Source organism: Dendronephthya gigantea, unplaced genomic scaffold (genome assembly GCF_004324835.1).
Source record: "Dendronephthya gigantea isolate DGI-Jeju-01 unplaced genomic scaffold, DenGig_1.0 000441F, whole genome shotgun sequence".
Classification (NCBI taxonomy): domain Eukaryota; kingdom Metazoa; phylum Cnidaria; class Anthozoa; order Malacalcyonacea; family Nephtheidae; genus Dendronephthya; species Dendronephthya gigantea.
The window spans coordinates 6,850-25,790 of record NW_021163451.1 but is presented as its reverse complement, the minus strand read 5'-3'; the positions used below and the strand labels follow the sequence as shown (position 1 = coordinate 25,790).

At 35.0% G+C, this 18,941-nt stretch overlaps 3 long non-coding RNA genes across 5 annotated transcripts; all 3 read left to right on the top strand.

The window, feature by feature from the left end:
* Nucleotides 1-4,366: 4,366 nt before the first annotated feature.
* LOC114543345 lies at nucleotides 4,367-4,977 on the top strand. The gene is made up of 3 exons (XR_003689997.1): nucleotides 4,367-4,404; nucleotides 4,489-4,742; nucleotides 4,939-4,977. It is a non-coding gene; the product is annotated as an uncharacterized LOC114543345 (long non-coding RNA).
* A 621-nt stretch (nucleotides 4,978-5,598) lies between these two features.
* On the top strand, nucleotides 5,599-6,107 carry LOC114543343. Of its 3 annotated transcripts, none has more exons than XR_003689996.1 (4): nucleotides 5,599-5,629; nucleotides 5,723-5,804; nucleotides 5,877-5,999; nucleotides 6,067-6,107. It is a non-coding gene; the product is annotated as an uncharacterized LOC114543343 (long non-coding RNA). The 3 variants fall into 3 exon arrangements; XR_003689994.1 differs by having other exon boundaries at nucleotides 5,618-5,629; nucleotides 5,731-5,804; XR_003689995.1 differs by having other exon boundaries at nucleotides 5,621-5,662; nucleotides 5,731-5,804.
* A 9,281-nt stretch (nucleotides 6,108-15,388) lies between these two features.
* Nucleotides 15,389-16,292, top strand: LOC114543349. Its single transcript, XR_003690000.1, has 3 exons — nucleotides 15,389-15,761; nucleotides 15,852-15,893; nucleotides 16,282-16,292. It is a non-coding gene; the product is annotated as an uncharacterized LOC114543349 (long non-coding RNA).
* The last annotated feature ends 2,649 nt before the right edge of the window (nucleotides 16,293-18,941 follow it).

The following is an 18,941-nucleotide window of genomic DNA, read 5'->3' as shown; positions in this document are numbered from 1 at the left end:
CCATTATTTACATTAACCCATTGCAGTGATTCTGACTAACCAATCATAATAGTGACTAAATGGTATCAACTGCTTTGGTAACTAAACTCCATCATTCATCCTTAAACTATGCCAACTGCCCCACTGACGAAATAATTAAATGGTAATTCATTCAGAAGTGTAAAACCTTTTTGTAAAGAAACAATTTTGTTTGAAAGTTTTTATCTTTCCTTCAACCACCAGAGACTAAAGAAGATCATTTATCAATTCGTGACAATGTAAATCTTGCAGAAGTACGTTTTAAAGCAACAATCGTGTTCCAAAAGTTCATCATGCATGCTTGTATGTACGTATAAGCCTGTTATTTCAAGTGCTATACTTGTCTGTTATAGCTCTGGAAAAGCGAGAGGAACGTCAAGGAATCAACTTGAAGGATATCTCTCGCATAGGAGGACAAAAATAGGATTCAAATCCAAGAAAGATGTGAGAATTTAAATCCAGTTGTTTTATTACAAGTAAGTGTTCATATTAAGAAAATGGGAAAATGTTCTAGTCGTTTAAAAGATGAAAAAGCAATGGTATTTAAACCGATCTTTTTTACAGATTAAGTCAAGATCTGACAGCGTACAACCTGATTTTGGATTACAAGGTGAGTCTCGAAGTTAAGGTTAGTTTCCGTTGAAAATATAGGAAATGAAAATGTAATAGAGGATTTCCTGTTGCTATGAGTATAACAAGACAAATTCAATAGTCCTGACTTCTTTCTCTAAACTGTTCTCGTAAAAGAGTTTGAAACAATTTCTTTTGTTTTCAATGTGACAGACGCGAGAGGAACTTCTGGGGCTCTCGAATCTGAGATGCGCGCAATTGCAATGGAAAAAGATCTGAGTGGAAACTACGTTGTTTTTTGGAATCACCTTTAGTTTGAAGTCCTGTATGAATGTTTAGCTGATCAACTGAAAATAGGTTAGTAATAATCCTTATACTGCTCTAGCTTTTTAACAGTTCTTCTTAAAGCGTCTCCCCCCCTATCCCTCGACAGCAATCAAACTCAGTAACGTATCTCTTTTATCAGGCGACTATTATTTGAGAGTCTTGTTGGAACAAAACGACCGGGAGACGCCGATAACAAATGTGTGAGTCCACGACATTTATCTATCAGGATTTAAAAATATTCAAACTACTGTCTTGCTTCCCGCTGCATAAAAAAGATTCCAGATACCTAATATATAATATACCTCAGCGTCGTATTCTCTATATTGCTGCACAGTTCACACAATGTTATTTTTCCTGCAGTATGTAGTAGAAGTATAGAATCATGGATGAAACAATTCACGAATCGATCGACTTTTCTATTTTGTTTTCAGGCTCGAGTTGTTTAATAACGATCTGTACCACAGATTCCTGTTGACAACTAAACCAACTATAAAAGCAATGTGCCTTCAGGTGAGGATGTCGTGTAGTGAGAGCCTAGCCATGTGTAAACTTCGAAGAATGAATGAAACAAGCTGGAATATTTTATTCACATGCGATGACTAAAGTTTATGGAAAATGTCAGGAAGAGATTGGCGCTTTTAATGATACCAAGCTAAGGATCATCTGTTATTGATCCAGTGTTACTACAGGAGCCTGAACTAAACTAACTTTATTCATACTGTTTCGTATTTTTAGCACTTACATGAAAATGGCATCACCCACAGGGATTGGAAGGTAAGCGCGATGGATGGAGGTGTAGTCAATGATAAGAGAAAGGTAATAATTGTTAGCGACTCCTGGGTTGCATAATTTATTTGATCTAAAATTGAGAAACAAGGAACATGTGAATTAATACATTATTGTCCATAGTTGTGAGGCTATCAGCATTGTGATATCCCAGGTTCGTGCGTACCGCTACCGTGGGACAACATTTCTTAGCGAACAAATAGTACTTCAGTGAATTGCTAGAACATACCTGAAGAACCGCCATAAACTTCAATTCTCAAAGATATGTTGCAATACCAATTCGGCTCTATATGCAATAGAATCTACAATTGAGATTACAAGAACATCACTTTCACACAATTGAAACTATATGTAATTGTGTATGAATCACAAGGCCCTATACTGTATAGTAACAGCGTGTATTTTGTGACTTCAATAAAAAAAAGCATATACAGAACAAAATGCAAGCTGTTTTCTTTCATATTCACATAATACCCCCAACCCCTGTATATTGGTAAGTGGCAATTACATAATAGGAAAGGGAGAAAAATAAATCTATTTTTAATAACACCAGTGTAAAATGAATGACATATGGAACTGTGCAGCAAAATATTGTGTAGGCATAATTCTTGTCATGCCTTCCATCACCAGATATCATGAAATTATCTTGGTTTTTTAATGTTTAAATTAATCCGTTTAATTTAAAAAGCACAAAAATACCACCAAATATAGCTGAAGAAAAATACTTTAACCCAATCGCTTCTGTTTTAATCCAGAAATTAATCAATATTCCTGTTAACTGACACTGCAGTGCAGCTCTAAAAATCATATCAAATTACACGGGATTACAAACAGAAATATAACTCGCCTTTGGAATTTCGTTATTTTCTTCGTTATTTTTATCCTGTCATCTTTTAACCGTTACATGTAAACTGTAAAGGCTTTAGTTATCTTCTCTGATAGTTTTTAAGTCAGGATAGGCAGAAAAACTCGAAAAATAAAGCTTTTTTTATTTGTTATTTTGTATAGCGAGGCGTTGCTCAGCTGCATGCACATGTGGTTGTCACGTGAGGTTGGAGGTGTCAAAAATGTTAGGTTGCCTACCCCGTGGGGGTAAAATAAGCCCGGTAATCGATTTCCGGGGTAAAATTGTCCCTAGAAGTCATAATTGTCAAATTTTCGTTAATATGGTGATATGGAATTTTATATGCACATTTTCCAGTTTCCATTTGTAAACACGTTTGTTGGAAATATCACTACAAATCGCCAAATCGACTGTATTTCAAGTAAAATAGATGAAAATATTGATCCCAATGTATACTACAAATATTTGGAGGTTTTTAGGCGAGATTTTTGGAAGGCTTTGCGTATTTTCGCTTCTCTAAAATTCAATTTAAAAAGTACAAGTTCGGCAATAAATATCTTGGCTTATAGGAAAGCTTTTGAAATGAACTGAATTTATACAAATAGGTAAATGTTTTTTCTTTGAGATAACACACTTTCTAATTGATTTGATAAAATACTTCCAGATAAAATCAAATTATCTGTGTGCGCCATTTACGAGCAGACAGCAATGAGTTTAGTGATCTCATATTTATTAAAATGGGTGAAGTATTCGCACAGTAATCACAAGTTTAAATCAGCTTACCACTTTGAAATATCCTCTCATCGGACGTCTAACTGAGAGGATCCCTTAAACATCGAGAATACTTCATTAACAAGTGCCGCATCCTGTCCTGTTTGAGAAGTAACGAGAACTTCATCTTGGGTATTGGTTACTCCTTACTCTGTTGGAAGTTCCATTCTGTTGTATGAGGACAACACTTGTAGTTGGTGTGGTGAAAGGATGCAGATTGTCCGTTGGATGTTGTTCTTTTGTATTAGAGACGGACCACATTAGATATCAGCGCAAAATTGACACATTCATGGGACTCGAACCCAATCTCCTAAAAAGGAGTACCTGAAATGTGTTCTTTGTGTGGCCAGGAAAAAGCGAGAGCTACAGGGCAACTCGCAAACCGACTGGCAGACAATACGAACGTACAACACAAAACACACAACCGACGACACAACATCCAACAACCCACAACCCACTAACTCTGTAGCTGAAACGACAAAAAATATGGTGAGTTGTTCCTAAAAAAGTAAGCATTCAAAATTAGCATGAAGGCAATTGTGGCTAGGGGTTTAACTGAGGGTATGGATATGGGGTGGCTTCTTAGGGTTGGATACTGAAACTAAACTACGATCGTCTTTGTCTGAAAAACACAAAAAAAAATTATTAGTAGCTCCCTAGAAAACGAAGAGCAAAACACAGTTAGACAAGCAGTGAGCCGTGTTTCCAGATACGGGGACAGAGATTCTTAGCTAACAGAGTGGCCACGGGGATCTACTTCTATTAAAAAAATAATTACACATACCTTGATCCTACCTAAAGAAAGAACTAACTTACCTGAAGAAAACGGTCGCAGACGGCTCTGTTTTATAGCGTGTAGGCTCTTGCATAATTCAGCAATTTAAGACAACTTGATTGGTTATTTCTGTGCACAGGTCAATTTGTCATTGGTCAATTTTTGTACTCCACGATTGGTTCAATAAAAACCAATCAGATTGGTTAATCTATATTCAAATTTTGATCCCGTTTCTTTGATATTTGCAAGGTGATTGCACAACAAATGTTCGATTTCACACGTTTTGGAGCATATTCCAAGCCAATATATCACAGTATGTGTGTATTTGTTCGATTATTTCTCTCATGAAGTTCACAAAAAATTACAGTTCAATTAAATAGCTTTTTTTCCCCACAAGCTTTAGAACCCCATCGAGCAGGAAAGTCGGAATTTAAAAGGCAAGTAAATCTTTCAAACTGTTGTAGCATTTAAATTATGTGGTACATTTAACTACTGAACCTTTCAGAATATTGTCGAATTGGGCATGGCATGGAATAATAGTGAATTTAACATACTGACAAAATCTCAAATGCAGTAAATTTCAAGGCTAAATATTGGAAATTCCACTGGAAATATGGCGTTTTACCGCCATGCATACATAGCTATTCACAGGTATGATATTCAGCGTTTTATATATTCAATATTACACATCAAAGCGGCCTAATCCTTAGGATATTGCCCAAAATGCAAACAAAAACCGGTTGCAGTGGTTTAGTTCAAATATTCAGTACTATTTTGATATATTTAGCGTCAAAATCGATTTACTATTTATATAATACTATTTCTTCGATTTCTTTGCACATCCAAGCCCAAGAATTACTCAGAATTACAACAGATTGATAACGTGTAAAATTGGGACATTTTGAAGACAACAGAGTACCAAAAAAGCGAAAAGATATGGAATTTCTAAAATATATCTTGCTATGAGTGAGTAATTTGAGATAACAAAGCAACCATTATTTGATTATTGTTTTTACTTATAATACAAATGCAGGTTATAGCTATATGCTGGTTGGAATATACTATTCAAATAATCGTTTCAACCGCTATAATTTAGTGGTATTCCCGGGTCTTTAGCCTAAATATTTCTGAGATATTTAATGTCTTGCTTCTGTGCAACATTATTGTCAGGAGTAATAGCCTATTTTGCTGTACAGTTCCATTTATCATTCATTTTACACTGGTGTTATATAAAATATAATTTTTTTATTCTCCCTTTCCTATTATGTAATTGCAGAACGAATATTCAATATATTAGTGTACCACATAAAAACTCATTATGACAATCGCTATCGGACGTCTATTGCATCGGAGATACGACTTGTGGTAAGCCAAATTCAATGTTTTTTCTGCGATTTTTTTATGATGTCTTACATTGTTGTTTTTTAAAGATTCTTCAATGTTTCCTCAGTCTGCGAGCTGAGAACATCTAGGCTGTGCGAAGACAAAATTGGAAAAGTTAAATTCACTTCGTATGTTATTTGTTCTGAAAGGAAAAGGTTGGTTAATGATGATAGTGCAACGCATGTCAGGTATTCTGCTTCCAAAATTCCTTCTCTTCTTAGTGTAATACATCCTCATTTTTGTTTTAGTTCTGCAGAAGATAAGACAACCGGGATTGTCTCACTTCCTTACAACGAGGCAATGAATGTTATTCTTGTGTGCTTACAACAGGTAAACTTTTCAATCATAATATATCATCTGGCATAAAGTTTCGAATAAAGTTCAACTTTTTTTATTTTCTAGAAATTGGAATTGGAGGTGTTGTATGTTGTTCTGAGAAACTTTCCAGAGGCACTGCAAGATAAAAACTTGATACATTCTTGAAAGCACTACTTGCGTTAAATATGTACAGTGTTATCTAAAATGGTAAGGGAAGTTAAGTTGTGCACATTCACACCAAAATCATGAACTAAAAATTTTACTTTGCATTCAGGTTTGAAATTATGATTTTCTTCCTGGATTATTTCGTGTTCCTCATGACATGCGCCGACCTCATTTGTACGCTAGAATTTTTTCAGTACGGTTCTTCTCATTCAGTTTTTTGCATCTATCATAATATCTTACCATAACTATACTAAAACCATACATACCATAACATATCATATAATCATATCATATAATCATATCATATCATACATAACTAACCATAACCAAATCATACCATACGATAACCATATAATTCCAAAATTATATAACACCATACCATACCAAGACAAATCATACCATACGATAACCATATCATACCATAATTATATCACACCATACCATACCATAACCAATTTATACCATAATTATATCATACCATACTAATGATTTAATTGGATATTTTAATGTAACATGTGAAGGTATTAACATAGCTGTGTACGTACCACATTTTTATTGGTCAAGATGAACAGATAAGAACCTGCTTGACTTTATTTTCAGCGGTTGTCTGTTCTCGCTTAAACGTTGTTGTATATTTCGTTAGTTTTGTCTGATGCGTACTTTGGAGGTTGGTTTGGTTGCTCATTCCACGACCTTATGCGTATCCTGTCTCACCATATGTATGTTAGAAATGCTTTGCCAGATATGACAAGGTATGGCTACTTAAGATAGTCTGGAATTTGAGACTTTTTTATGTCCATTAGCACTTTGTAAAGAATGAAGTTGGTTGAAGTAATTGCAATGTTTTAGAAGTTTATTGCTTTGGAGATATTTGAAATCGTGCCTTGATAATGCACTCAGTGAATTTACAGAAATGTTTTTCAACAAAATCCAGCCTAAATGTAACGTCTCTTGTTATGCGAGATACTCCTTCACAAATACAAGATTTTTTGAGCAATAACTTCTAGATTTTCGTTCCTTAGACTGCTCCCAACATATCTGGAAAAGTTTACCAAACTTTCGCCAACGCCTCAAGTTGTCATACCACTGTTAGAATTTCTCTCTGGTATGTTTCTTGAAGTTACGTAAATTAGGAAATCTTTTGCGAAATATCAATGTACCCCTAAAGAGAGCTAGCTTGTATAAACACCCAATCGTATTCGGCGAAAAGTTGTTGATGAGTTGAAAATGTTTCACCTTAGATACTCTCAATACACGGTAACTCTTGCTGATAATGTCATTTCATCCTGGTTTGTCAATTTTCCACTGTTGTTAAGAAAGCAATTCGTGCCATTTATTAAAAAAGTAAGTCCACATCTCATTCTATTGCCACGGAGATTGCTTGCTAAATTTTCAATAGATATTAAGAAGTGGTCTTTAAACTTTATACAGCTTAGTCAGTGTTGTTACATAAACTTGTCCATTTCATGTTACATAATTTTGCTAATAATGAAGCTCGTTTTCAATCATTTGAAAACTCTGTTAAAATATATGTCCTTGTATTCCTTTAGAGTCTTAACAACACAGATATATGTTCAGATGCTGCAAACCCATACCCTAAAGTCACTCATCCCTCCACCAAAATTCCAGTCACCCCCAAACTCCCTTGAGAAATCAAAGGAAGACTACAGCAACACACTTAGTTCAGAGATGATGGAAATCGTGGTTGATATGATGGTCAAATATACATTTTCTTCTTATTTGACCCAACCAAAAACGTCTGTATATTGGCTTCGTATTTTTCTGCACTGTGTTTCAAGGAAGATGACTATTTTGTTGTTTTGTAGAACTGCAGTTGTAGAACCACTCCTGCACAATGGAGCGTCAAGAAGTTGGTTGCTTGGCAATGTGTTGATCACGGTTACAGTCAACAAGCGGGCAACTTCGAACATGTCATGCGCATATTGTTCGGCAGGAAAAGTGTTTGTGGGAGATGATTCACTGCAGAAGGGCACGGAGCCTGAGGTTTTAAAAGTTGAGCTTAAGAGAAACAAAAACGAGGCCTCAATTAGTCAGGTAAGGAAAATGCTTTCAGTATCATTGTTTAAATTCGCATACGCTGTCTGCCCAGCGTATTTATTCTTAAACAACAAAATAATTTGGAAGAGCAACCAAGTTTAAATATTCTTCTAGTGAAAGCTCTTAGGAACGTATTTGACATTTCCAGGCTTCTTCAACTGATAGCAAAGCTCGTGCAGATGATTCTAGCCAGGTGTCAAACACAAAATTCGATACGAAAGCAACTGACTTTCTTACCCGCGATTTAAAGGCCACTGGTACCGTAGGCTCAGTACAGAAATCTTGTGACTCAAGCAATGGGTGCAGTTGCGTTGGTCAAGGATGGGTTCAGATTCTAGTTCGAAGACGAATTAGAGATACTTCGTGGATTTTGAGACTACAAAGTCGGCCGAAACTCGATGAAACACAAACTTCACTACCAGCGGTGGGAAAGACAGGGATTTATGAAAGTTTAATTCCATAACAATCCTTTTGTAAGCCCATTTATTTTCTCAAACCTTCCCAACCTTCAATTGTGCCACGCGTCACTAGAGTTGTCGATGGGGAAAACTTTGTTGAAGTTTGCAAGTCAAAAGGCAAGTCGATTCTATCGCTACAAAAATTTTTAGAGTTTGCGTTTTTATTCTAAAATCCATTTTACTTCACATATTTCTTTAGTTGTTCAGTTATATTGGCAAGCAATTGCTTTTGACTTTCAGGTGCGATTTATTACTATATCGAGAATGGCTTGATTGGCGAAGGTGGATTTGGTGGAGTATTCAAGGGTGATGCCATAAAAAGAACTAGAAAAACATCGATAATTCTCACACAATGTCTCTGCTTCGAAAAACAAGCATTTTTCTTGGCATTATTGGCCATATTGCCATGCTTCTGAGATGAATTAAGATTCCCAAATCATACTAGGTTGCCAGCCCTTACGTTGATTTTTCAGAAAAACCATCCTGTTTTTCATTTACCAAGAGATCGATCTTTCAATTTTTACATTTGAGACAAAGGGATTCAGGTAAACATTGACATTTCGTTGCTGTTAAGATTAAAAGTGCTTAAATTTCTGGCACAATGGCACTCAATAAGTACTTTATTGGTGCCAGGCGAAGAAAGTCAGCATAATGTTCCTTTATCCATGAGTTATTATTGTCTTGATGATGACATAATAATGCTGTCATTGCTGTGGCTATATTGCTTGCCTTGTTAATTCATTATATTTGTTCTTTTAGATTAGAACAGAATTTTGCAACATTGCATGGGGAAAGACATGAGGGATTCAATAAATAAATGAGAGACCATGGTAACTGAGCAAGTCTGATAATTAGGAAGTTTTAGATCAAAGAGGACATTATATTATAATAATGATTAGCCTAAATCTAGTTTTTCCATGAATACATACCATATTTTATGTGGTATTATCTGTAAAAAGATTGTATTAATTATATGCTAAATATATGTTCTTATGCCAGCCCATTGTTCTTTATGGATGACTCTGACATAGTATCAAAAGTCAAAAACTGTTCATCACCTGGACTATTGGCAGCTGGATGACTTAAAGAGATAAGTAAAATGCAATGTGGTTATGTTACTCGGAACTCTCATGATTAAAAACATATATATTATGTTACACTAGTAAAATATTAAAAACAAACTTTTCCAAGCTTTCGGACGAACGCGTCCATCATCAGGGAATAACTGTTGTAAACAAATTCTAGCCTTAAATACGGTCTACAAATGTGCATACATTAATAATTATACAATAATAATTAAGCCTAAGGTTAAAACCTATTATAAAAGGAAGGGTACCAAAAGCCCAATTATATAACACAGTACTCTCTGTTTAAAGAATGACAATAATTCATAGTTCTTACTTCTTTAAAATCGGCTTATAAATGTCAGGAAGTATCCTACCATTATCTCTGTTCGAAATACCGCTACCCGTTTGCTCAATCATACATGCTTTTTTCCATTTACGTTGCGCCCATCTGCTCTCTTTACATAAAAATTTTGAATCGTTCCATGCTATACCATGTTCACAATCATACCCATGCTTAGCCAAAGCTGACTTTTCAATCTTCCCCAAACGGACTGCTGCCTTGTGTTCCTTCTCTCGCGTTCCAAAAGCTCGTCCTGTTTCACCAATGTATTCTACATCACAGCCCGCACAGGGGATGCTATACACCACCCTGTCTGTTCTTGGATTGATAATACATCCTTTGGTTTTACTAACTGTTTTTTCAACGTGCATACCGGCCTCATTGCAACTTCAAATCCGTTCTTAATTAATGTCCGTTTTAATCGTTCCGTTGTACCTTGAATATATGAAAGGACTACTAAACCATTGCCCTTCACAACCGATGAATGCTCTGTATTACAAAAAGATTTGAAATTTGCAATGGCACCAAAACGTGTTCCGATGATGGATATTATTGCCGAGGTAGAAAGTTCAATTTACAGTCTAGATGAGATACAAAAAACTGAAATTAGAACAGAAACGGCTAGTATATTGAAACAGGCGAAGTTACCAAAGGACAACATGACTAAAAGAGAAAGGCAAATTATAAGAGATTTAAAGGAGGATGAAACAATAGCGATCTTGAAAGCAGACAAAGGCAATACGACAGTGGTGATGGATAGAATTCAGTATGAAGAGAAAATAAACAATATGTTGAATGACAATAAGACATACATGTTATTGGATAAAGATCCAGCAAAAGAATGCGAAAAGCGATTGAAATTAATTTTGGTTACAAAGAAAGAAAAGCTGGGAAAAAAGTTATACCGAAAGTTAAGTACGACGGATGGTATAACACCGCGCTTATATGGGTTACCAAAGATCCATAAAGATGGCATAGCATTACGACCTATTGTTAGTTTTATTGGTTCTACAACATACGAGTTGTCAAAGTTTCTACGTGGTATTTTATCTCCACTTGTTGGTAACTCTCAGCACCATATAAAGAATTCATATGAGTAAGTTCGGAAAGTAAGTGAGTTCCGGTTGGAAGATGATGAGGAAATGGTGTCGTTTTATGTTGTGGCATTATTTACTTCAATCCCGGTGGAATTAGCAGTTCAGATTGCGGCTTCAAGACTGAATAAGGATTTAACATTAGTAAAAAGGACGTCATTATTAGCACAGGATGTTGTTGAACTCTTGGAGTTTTGTCTAAAATCGACAGAATTCCAATTCAGAGGAAGTTATTTTAAGCAAATACATGTACAGCAATGGGGTCACCGGTGTCGGTAATTGTGGCTAATTTAGTGATGGAAGAATTGGAAATCAAAGCGTTGAATACTTTTGTTGATAGTCCGAGGTTTTATTACAGATTTGTGGATGACACGATCACAGCACTGAAGAAATCGCAGATTTCTAACTTCCATGACCATTTGAACACTCAAAGTGATCACATTAAGTTTACAGTGGAGAGATATAATAAGACGGAAGGCCTTGCGTTTCTTGATACGCTAAATAAAGTTAGTGATGATGGTATGATCCACACAAAGGTATACCGAAAGCCGGCGCATTCGGATCGATATTTACCGTTCGATTCCCATCATCCAAGGCAGCATAAGAATGCGGTTGCGAGGACACTTTTTATGAGGCAGTTGGCGTATGTAATGATGCGAAGGAGCAAAAGCAAGAAGAGAAACGAGTATATAAAGTTTTGAGAGGCAACGGTTACCCTAAAGAAATGTTAACGAGAATTTGTAGGGAAATTGGAAGTGGTAATTTATCAGTGGGCGATGCTGAACAACCAACAGACCTGGATAAGGGCAATGGTTTAGTAGTCCTTCCATATATTCAAAGTACAACGGAACAATTAAAACGGACATTAATTAAAAACGGATTTAAAGTTGCAATGAGGCCGGTATGCACGTTGAAAAAACAGTTAGTAAAACCAAAGGATGTATTATCAATCCAAGAACAGACAGGGGAGGTGTATAGCATCCCCTGTGCAGGCTTTAATGTAGAATACATTGGTGAAACAGGACGAGCTTTTGGAACGCGAGAGAAGAAACACAAGGCAGCAGTCCGTTTGGGAAGATTGAAAAGTCAGCTTTGGCTAAGCATGGGTATGATTGTGAACATGATATAGCATGGAACGATTCAACATTATTATGTAAAGAGAGCAGATGGGCGCAACGTAAATGGAAAGAAGCATGTATGATTGAGCAATCGGGTAACGGTATTTCGAACAGAGATAATTGGTAGGATACTTCCTGACGTTTATAAGCCGATTTTAAAGAAATAAGAACTATGAATTATTGTCATTCTTTAAACAGAGAGTACTGTGTTATATAATTGGGCTTTTGGTACCCTTCCTCTTATAATAGGTTTTAACCTTAGGCTTAATAATTATTGTATAATTATTAATGTATGCACATTTGTAGACCGTATTTAAGGCTAGAATTTGTTTTACGCCAGTTATTCCCTGATGATGGACGCGTTCGTACGAAAGCTAGAAAAGTTTGTTTTTAATATTTTACTAGTGTAACATAATATATATGTTTTTAATTAAAGAGATAAGTTCTGTTGAACATTTTGATTGCATAAAAAACGGCAGTAATATAATTTTATATATTGTTATTGCTTCAACATGTTTGCTTGTAACTCATGCATGCTATGAAAATTGTTATCCATACCTATAAATTTTGCTATATGGTGCAACTTATTTGTATACTTGCTAAAATTTGTTTTAATCACCTATATAGGTATTTACATGCAAATGTTTCTTTTGACTCCTTAGTGTGACGGCATGCTTAACTTAATAGTACATTTTTTAACTGTTTGTAAATAATACCTATAGATAATAAAATGTAGTGAAATCATGTAAGCCAACATTTTTTGTCGTGTTTGTGATGTCTGTTAAAAAAATTGTTTATCAAGATAGATAGATTATAAATAGGCCATATTTCATGTAGCAATAGCCTGTATTGCTATAATACTGTAATTTTGCCATTGGTTTGGACAAATTATTATTAATTGCATGACTTACCTGATTTCCCACCAATTGCTCTCTCCACTCTGTTTTTAAGAACAAATGTAGTTTCTTGTTACAATTCTTGGCATAGTCCAAAATATTTTTCTCAATCAATGGATTGAAATTTGCCAACTATATCATGGATTAATTTGTGGTTTACTCTTTAAAATTCTGCTTTTACCTGAAAAAGAATTAATAGAGTTTGCCAGATACATTGTGAAAGAAAATTATTCTACTGGTAATTTAGAACCTTTACTCTGTCAATTAACTAAAATATCAATTAGAATTTTATACAAAATATGGCAGGTAACTAAAAAGTAGCGAAGTAGCACACATGGGTATTATGTCTAACAAAGAAATTTAGCAGTCAATTATCTGTTTGGATAGTTTGTCAACAAGAATTATGGTACCTTATATCAATATGAAAGCTGTAAACTAAAAGCAAACTTACCTTTGTAACAAGCTGAAGTGCAGGATTTTTTCTTAAATTGTTTCTACCCCTGGCATTCTTATGCTCCATGAACCCTGTATCAGAATAAATTGAATTAGTGATATGTTTAACAAGTCAGATCCATTTCTTAAAGGTATCATAGAGGTGGTAAACATAAATAATCATAAAGATTATGTACATCAACAAGGTTATCACTTACTCTTCCACCACAATTGAGTCAGCAAGGAAGGGATATTTCTAAATTATCATAGGTGAAATATTTTGTTTTTCTTCCATGGTTTGATAAATTAATTGTATACACCTGATTGTTGACAGTAAATATCCCTCATTCCCTTGTGAACCAATGTTACGTAAACGCATCCACTGACGGTAATATGATAAGAGTCAGACTTGATGCATAATCGACATATTTGGGGATATAGTGTCACGACAGAGTGGATGAGTCAGAGTGGATGCATAATCGACATATTCGGGGATATAGTGTCACGACAACTAACCGTACAACGAGAGAAAGGCGAAATTTTAATTAAAATTTCAAACATCGTCTCGCTTTGCCTTTTTTGGATTTATTAACAATCGTTTTTAGTTTTTTACGAATTTTAAGACAGTGTAAACCGAAAAGAGAATAAATAATAAACTTTATTAGAGATTTTTAGAAAATTCCGTATTTATTGCAATTTTCCGTATTTAGTGTTCAATTACTATGCTCGTGAAATTTTGACTGATGCATTTCGCATCAGTCGCAATCAGACATCAGTCTGGATCCACCCCTACGTAGAACCATAGAACCGTAGAACAATGGAACCGTAGAATCCTGGAACCGTAGAACCCTGGAACCGTAGAACCATAGAACCATGGAACCGTAGAAGCGTAGAACCGTAGAACCGTAGAACCATAAAACCGTAGAACAATTTAATGGTAGCACTATATTATTAGTGCCTTATAATTATGCATTACATATTTAATTAATTATTACAATATATTTCGTGACTTGTAACCCGGCCTTATAACCCTCATTAGTGATCTGCCACATAATATTTCATCAGTCCTTTCATCACGCGTCCGACGTCAAAATTCACGAATCGGGTATGCGCCAAAGATCATGGCGGAATTGCAATCGAATGTTTTCGATTTTGTGTGACTAATAATGTTCATATTTCAGTTGTGAGTGATCGAAACTTTAAAATGGCAAGCGACTACGATGACGACAATATCGCTTGTCATTTTACGATCAAACACTCGTGGTGGGAAAGTGATTTCCGTGTAACCATCGTGTACTTTCTTCGTAGTTTGTTTACCAGTCCGGGCTCGTGATGGGCATGGTTGGTTAACTGGACTTCGTTTCACATCGTTTCTAGGTATAAGAGAATGTTCTCCATCGCATCGAAAGCGGTAAAAACTGACAATTTTTCTACCTTTGAAGTCACCAATCAAGTAAGTGTAATAGTTCTGGATACTTTTGTACTTTCACACTCAAGTACTGCTCTGGTATATTAAATAATACCAGGTAATTGTAATATTTTTGTTATAACAAATTACAAGTTTCTAACCGAGTATGTGACTTTAATACAGGAGTGTCAATGTTTGTCAAAATCACTTTGATGTAAATTTTGATTAAGATGTCTTGTGCAACCTGGGCTTATCTGACAAGATATGTATCCTGACTTCCAGTCTTCCATCATATACACAATATTGCTGCATGATCCTGGGTTTCAAATTTGAATTTGCTTGCAAATGCCTAACATATATAATAGCTCTCTGTTATGATCAACAACTATTAGAAAGTTTTAGAAAAATGTCAAGAATTCAGACCAACTCCGAAAAAGAGGTTCATTTGCTGATTTTCCAAACAAATTATGTTGAAATCAATCCTATGTCCTTTTAGGATTTTATCATCATTTCCATATTTTCATGCAAATTATTGTATGTAGTATTCAACACCTGACCACTATCATTCTGTCTTTGTATGTATTTTGGCAACTGGAATATAACTGCAGCCATAAAGTTCTCAATCTAATTTTGTCATTGCACATGTGAATGGCTGGTAACCACAAGGAGAAAGTTATTAACTGACAAATTTTCAAAAATATTTTAGTGGGCTTACAAAGATTTTCTAAACATCATGCCAAGCTTGAAGGCACCAACAGAAGTTATCATTGGTGTGAGAGTGTCAGTTGTCAATCTTGAGATAAAATAAAACTGACAACTGCTGGTAATTTGTAAAAAATCTGTCTTTGTTTAATTTATAGACAAAGCAGGCAAAAGACTAAGAATATTACATTTTCTACCGAGCGCAGAGAAGACCTTATCACAGAGGCTTTAGTAAGGAAGTGTAATTTTTTTTATTTCGTACCTTTGTTTTACTGTATTGTACAATCTGTCAATTAACCACTGATTATTATATTTTAAAAGTTCTACAAAGACTTTGCTGGTCATAAAAGTGGAAGTGAATTCGTATGTTCGGGTTAATTGTACCTCATTCCTTAAAATGAAACTATTCGCAATAAATTCAAATTCGTAATTCATCATGGTATCAATGCCCCACCCTCTGTCTTCAAAAAATTAGGTCCATATTCCTTTTCTAATTTAATAAGTGGGTTCTATTAATAAAGTGATAAGCTAACTGAAGCTAACGTTTCCAAACTATTTCAACATCAACATATGCCATATTTTTGTGTAGAATATTAGTGGTTATAAATTACATTGGAATGAACGACAGGTTGCACTCACGTTACAGTTACTTTTATTGTTTTAAAGTTTCTTGATAACTTACCTGTGTGTTTATATACATATATATATTCCTTGTTATTAGCCATTTTTGAAGCAATTTTGTTCAATTTAGGTGTCACCAGGTTCATATTAACTTCGTGAAAAAGATGAAGTAAATTAAAATAATAATTGCCCTTCAGCACATGATATTGTAGTCTTTTGGAGAACACAATGGTCTCCCAAGTGGTAAGTCGATGGTTCGAAATATTACCATAACCGTTTTTTTATTATGAACTTCGTGAAAAGATAAAGTAAATTAAATAATCCTAGCCGTTCAGCACATGATCTTGTAGTCTATTGGTGAACACAATGGTCTCCCAAGTGGTAATCGATGATTCGAATCACCATAACTGTTTTCATATGTCCTTCGTAAAAACGTTATAGTAAATCAAATAATCTTAGCCGTATACACATGATCTCGTAGTCTAGTGGTGAAGACAGTGGTCAGCGAAATGGTAATGATGGTCAAATCTTATCATAACCGTTTTTTCATTATGAACTTCGTGAAAAAGATATAGTAAATTAAATAATCATAGTCGTTCAGCACATGATCTCGTAGTGTAGTGGTGAAGACAATGGATGGTCTCCTAAGTGGTAAGTCGATGGTTCAACTTACCTAACTTTTTCATTAAGTCCTTTGTCAAAAAACGTTAAAATAAATCAAATAATCTAGCCCGTTCAGCACATGATCTCGTAGTCTAGTGGTGAACACAGTGGTCCCCAAATGGTAAATCATAGTTCAAATCTTACCATATCCTTTTTCATTATGAACTTTGTGAAAAAGATGAAAGTAAATTAAATAATAATAGCCGTTCAGCACATGATCTCGTTGTCTAGTGGAAAGACCGTGGTCTCCTAAGTGGTAAGTCGATGGTTCGATCTTACCATAACCTTTTTTCATTATGAACTTCGTGAAAAAGATAAAGTAAATTAAATAATCATAGCCCTTCTGCACATGATCTTAGTCAGTGATAACACATTGGTCTCCCAAGTGGTATGTCGATGGTTCAAATCTTACCATATCGTTTTTTCATTATGAACTTCGTGAAAAAGATAAAGTAAATTAAATAATCAGCCGCTAGCATATGATCTCGTAGCTAGTGGAAAGACAAGGTTCCCAAGTGGTAAATCGTAGTTCGAATCTTACCATACCGTTTTTTCATTATAAACTACGTGAAAAGTTAAAATAAATAAAAAATCATACCCGTTCAGCACATGAATCTTGTAGTCCAGTGGAGAGAAAGGCTCCCTAGTGGTAATCGATGTTCAAATCTTACCATACCGTTTTTTCATTATGAAATTCGTGGAAAAGATAAAGTAAATAAAAAATAATAGCCTTCTGCACATGATCTTGTATCTATTGGATAAACATTGGTCTCCTAAGTGGTAAGTCGATGGTTAGATCTTACTATACTGTTTTTATTATGTCCTTCGTAAAAACGTAAAGTAAATCAAATAATCTTAGCCGTTTAGCACATGATCTTGTAGTCTATTGAAAACAGTGGTCAGCCAAATGGTAAATCGAAGGTCAGTATCTTATCATAACCGTTTTTTCATTATGAACTTCGTGAAAAAGATAAAATAAATTAATAATAAAATATCCAGCACATGATCGTAGTCTATTGGAGAACACTATGGTGTCCGAAGTGGCAAGTCGATGGTTCGAATCTTACCAAAACCGTTTTTTCATTATGAACATCGTGAAAAGGTTAGAGTAAATCAAATATATACAGCCGTTCAGCACATGATCTCGTAGTCTAGTTGTGAAGACTATGGTCTCCCAAGTGGTAAATCGATGATTCGAATCTTACCATAACCGTTTTTCATTATGTCTTTAGTAAATACGTTAAAGTAAATCAAATAATAGCCGTTCAGCACATGATCTCGTTGTCTAGTGGTAAGACAGTGGTCTCACAAATGGTAAATCGATGGTTCGAATCTTACCATAACTGTTTTTCATTATGATCTTTCGTGAAAAAGATAAAGTAAATTAAATAAACATAGCCCTTCAGCACATGATCTTGCAGTCTAGTGGTCAAGGCAATGGTCTCCTAAGTGGTAAGTCGATTGTTCGAATCTTACCATAACTCCTTTTCATTAAGTCCTTTGTCAAAAACGTTAAAAAAAATCAAATAATACCGTTCAGCACATGATCTCGTAGTCTAGTGGGGAAGACAGTGGTCTCCCAAATGTTAAATCGATGTTCAAATCTTACTATATCCGTTTTTTATTATGAACTTCGTAAAAAAGATGAAGTAAATTAAATAATAATAACCGTTCAGCACATGATCTCGTTGTCTAGTGGTAAAGACAATGGTCTCCTAAGTGGTAAGTCGATGGTTCGATTCTTATCATAACCGTTTTTCATTATAACTTCGTGAAAAAGATAAAGTAAATTAAAAATATATAGCCCTTCAGCACATGATCTTGTAGTCTAGTGATTAAGACATTGGTCTTCCAAGTGGTAAGTCGATGGTTCAAATCTTACCATAATCGTGTTTTCATTATGAACTTCGTGAAAAAGATAAAGTAATCTAAATAATCGTATCCGCTAAGCACATGATCTCGTAGTATAGTAGAAAAGACAATGGTCTCCCAAGTGGTAAATCCGTAGTTCGAATCTTACAATAACCGTTTTTAATAATTAGTAAATCAAATAATCTAGCCGTTCAGCGCATGATCTTGTGTCCAGTGGAGAAGACAAAGGTCTCCTGTGGTAAATCGATGGTTCAA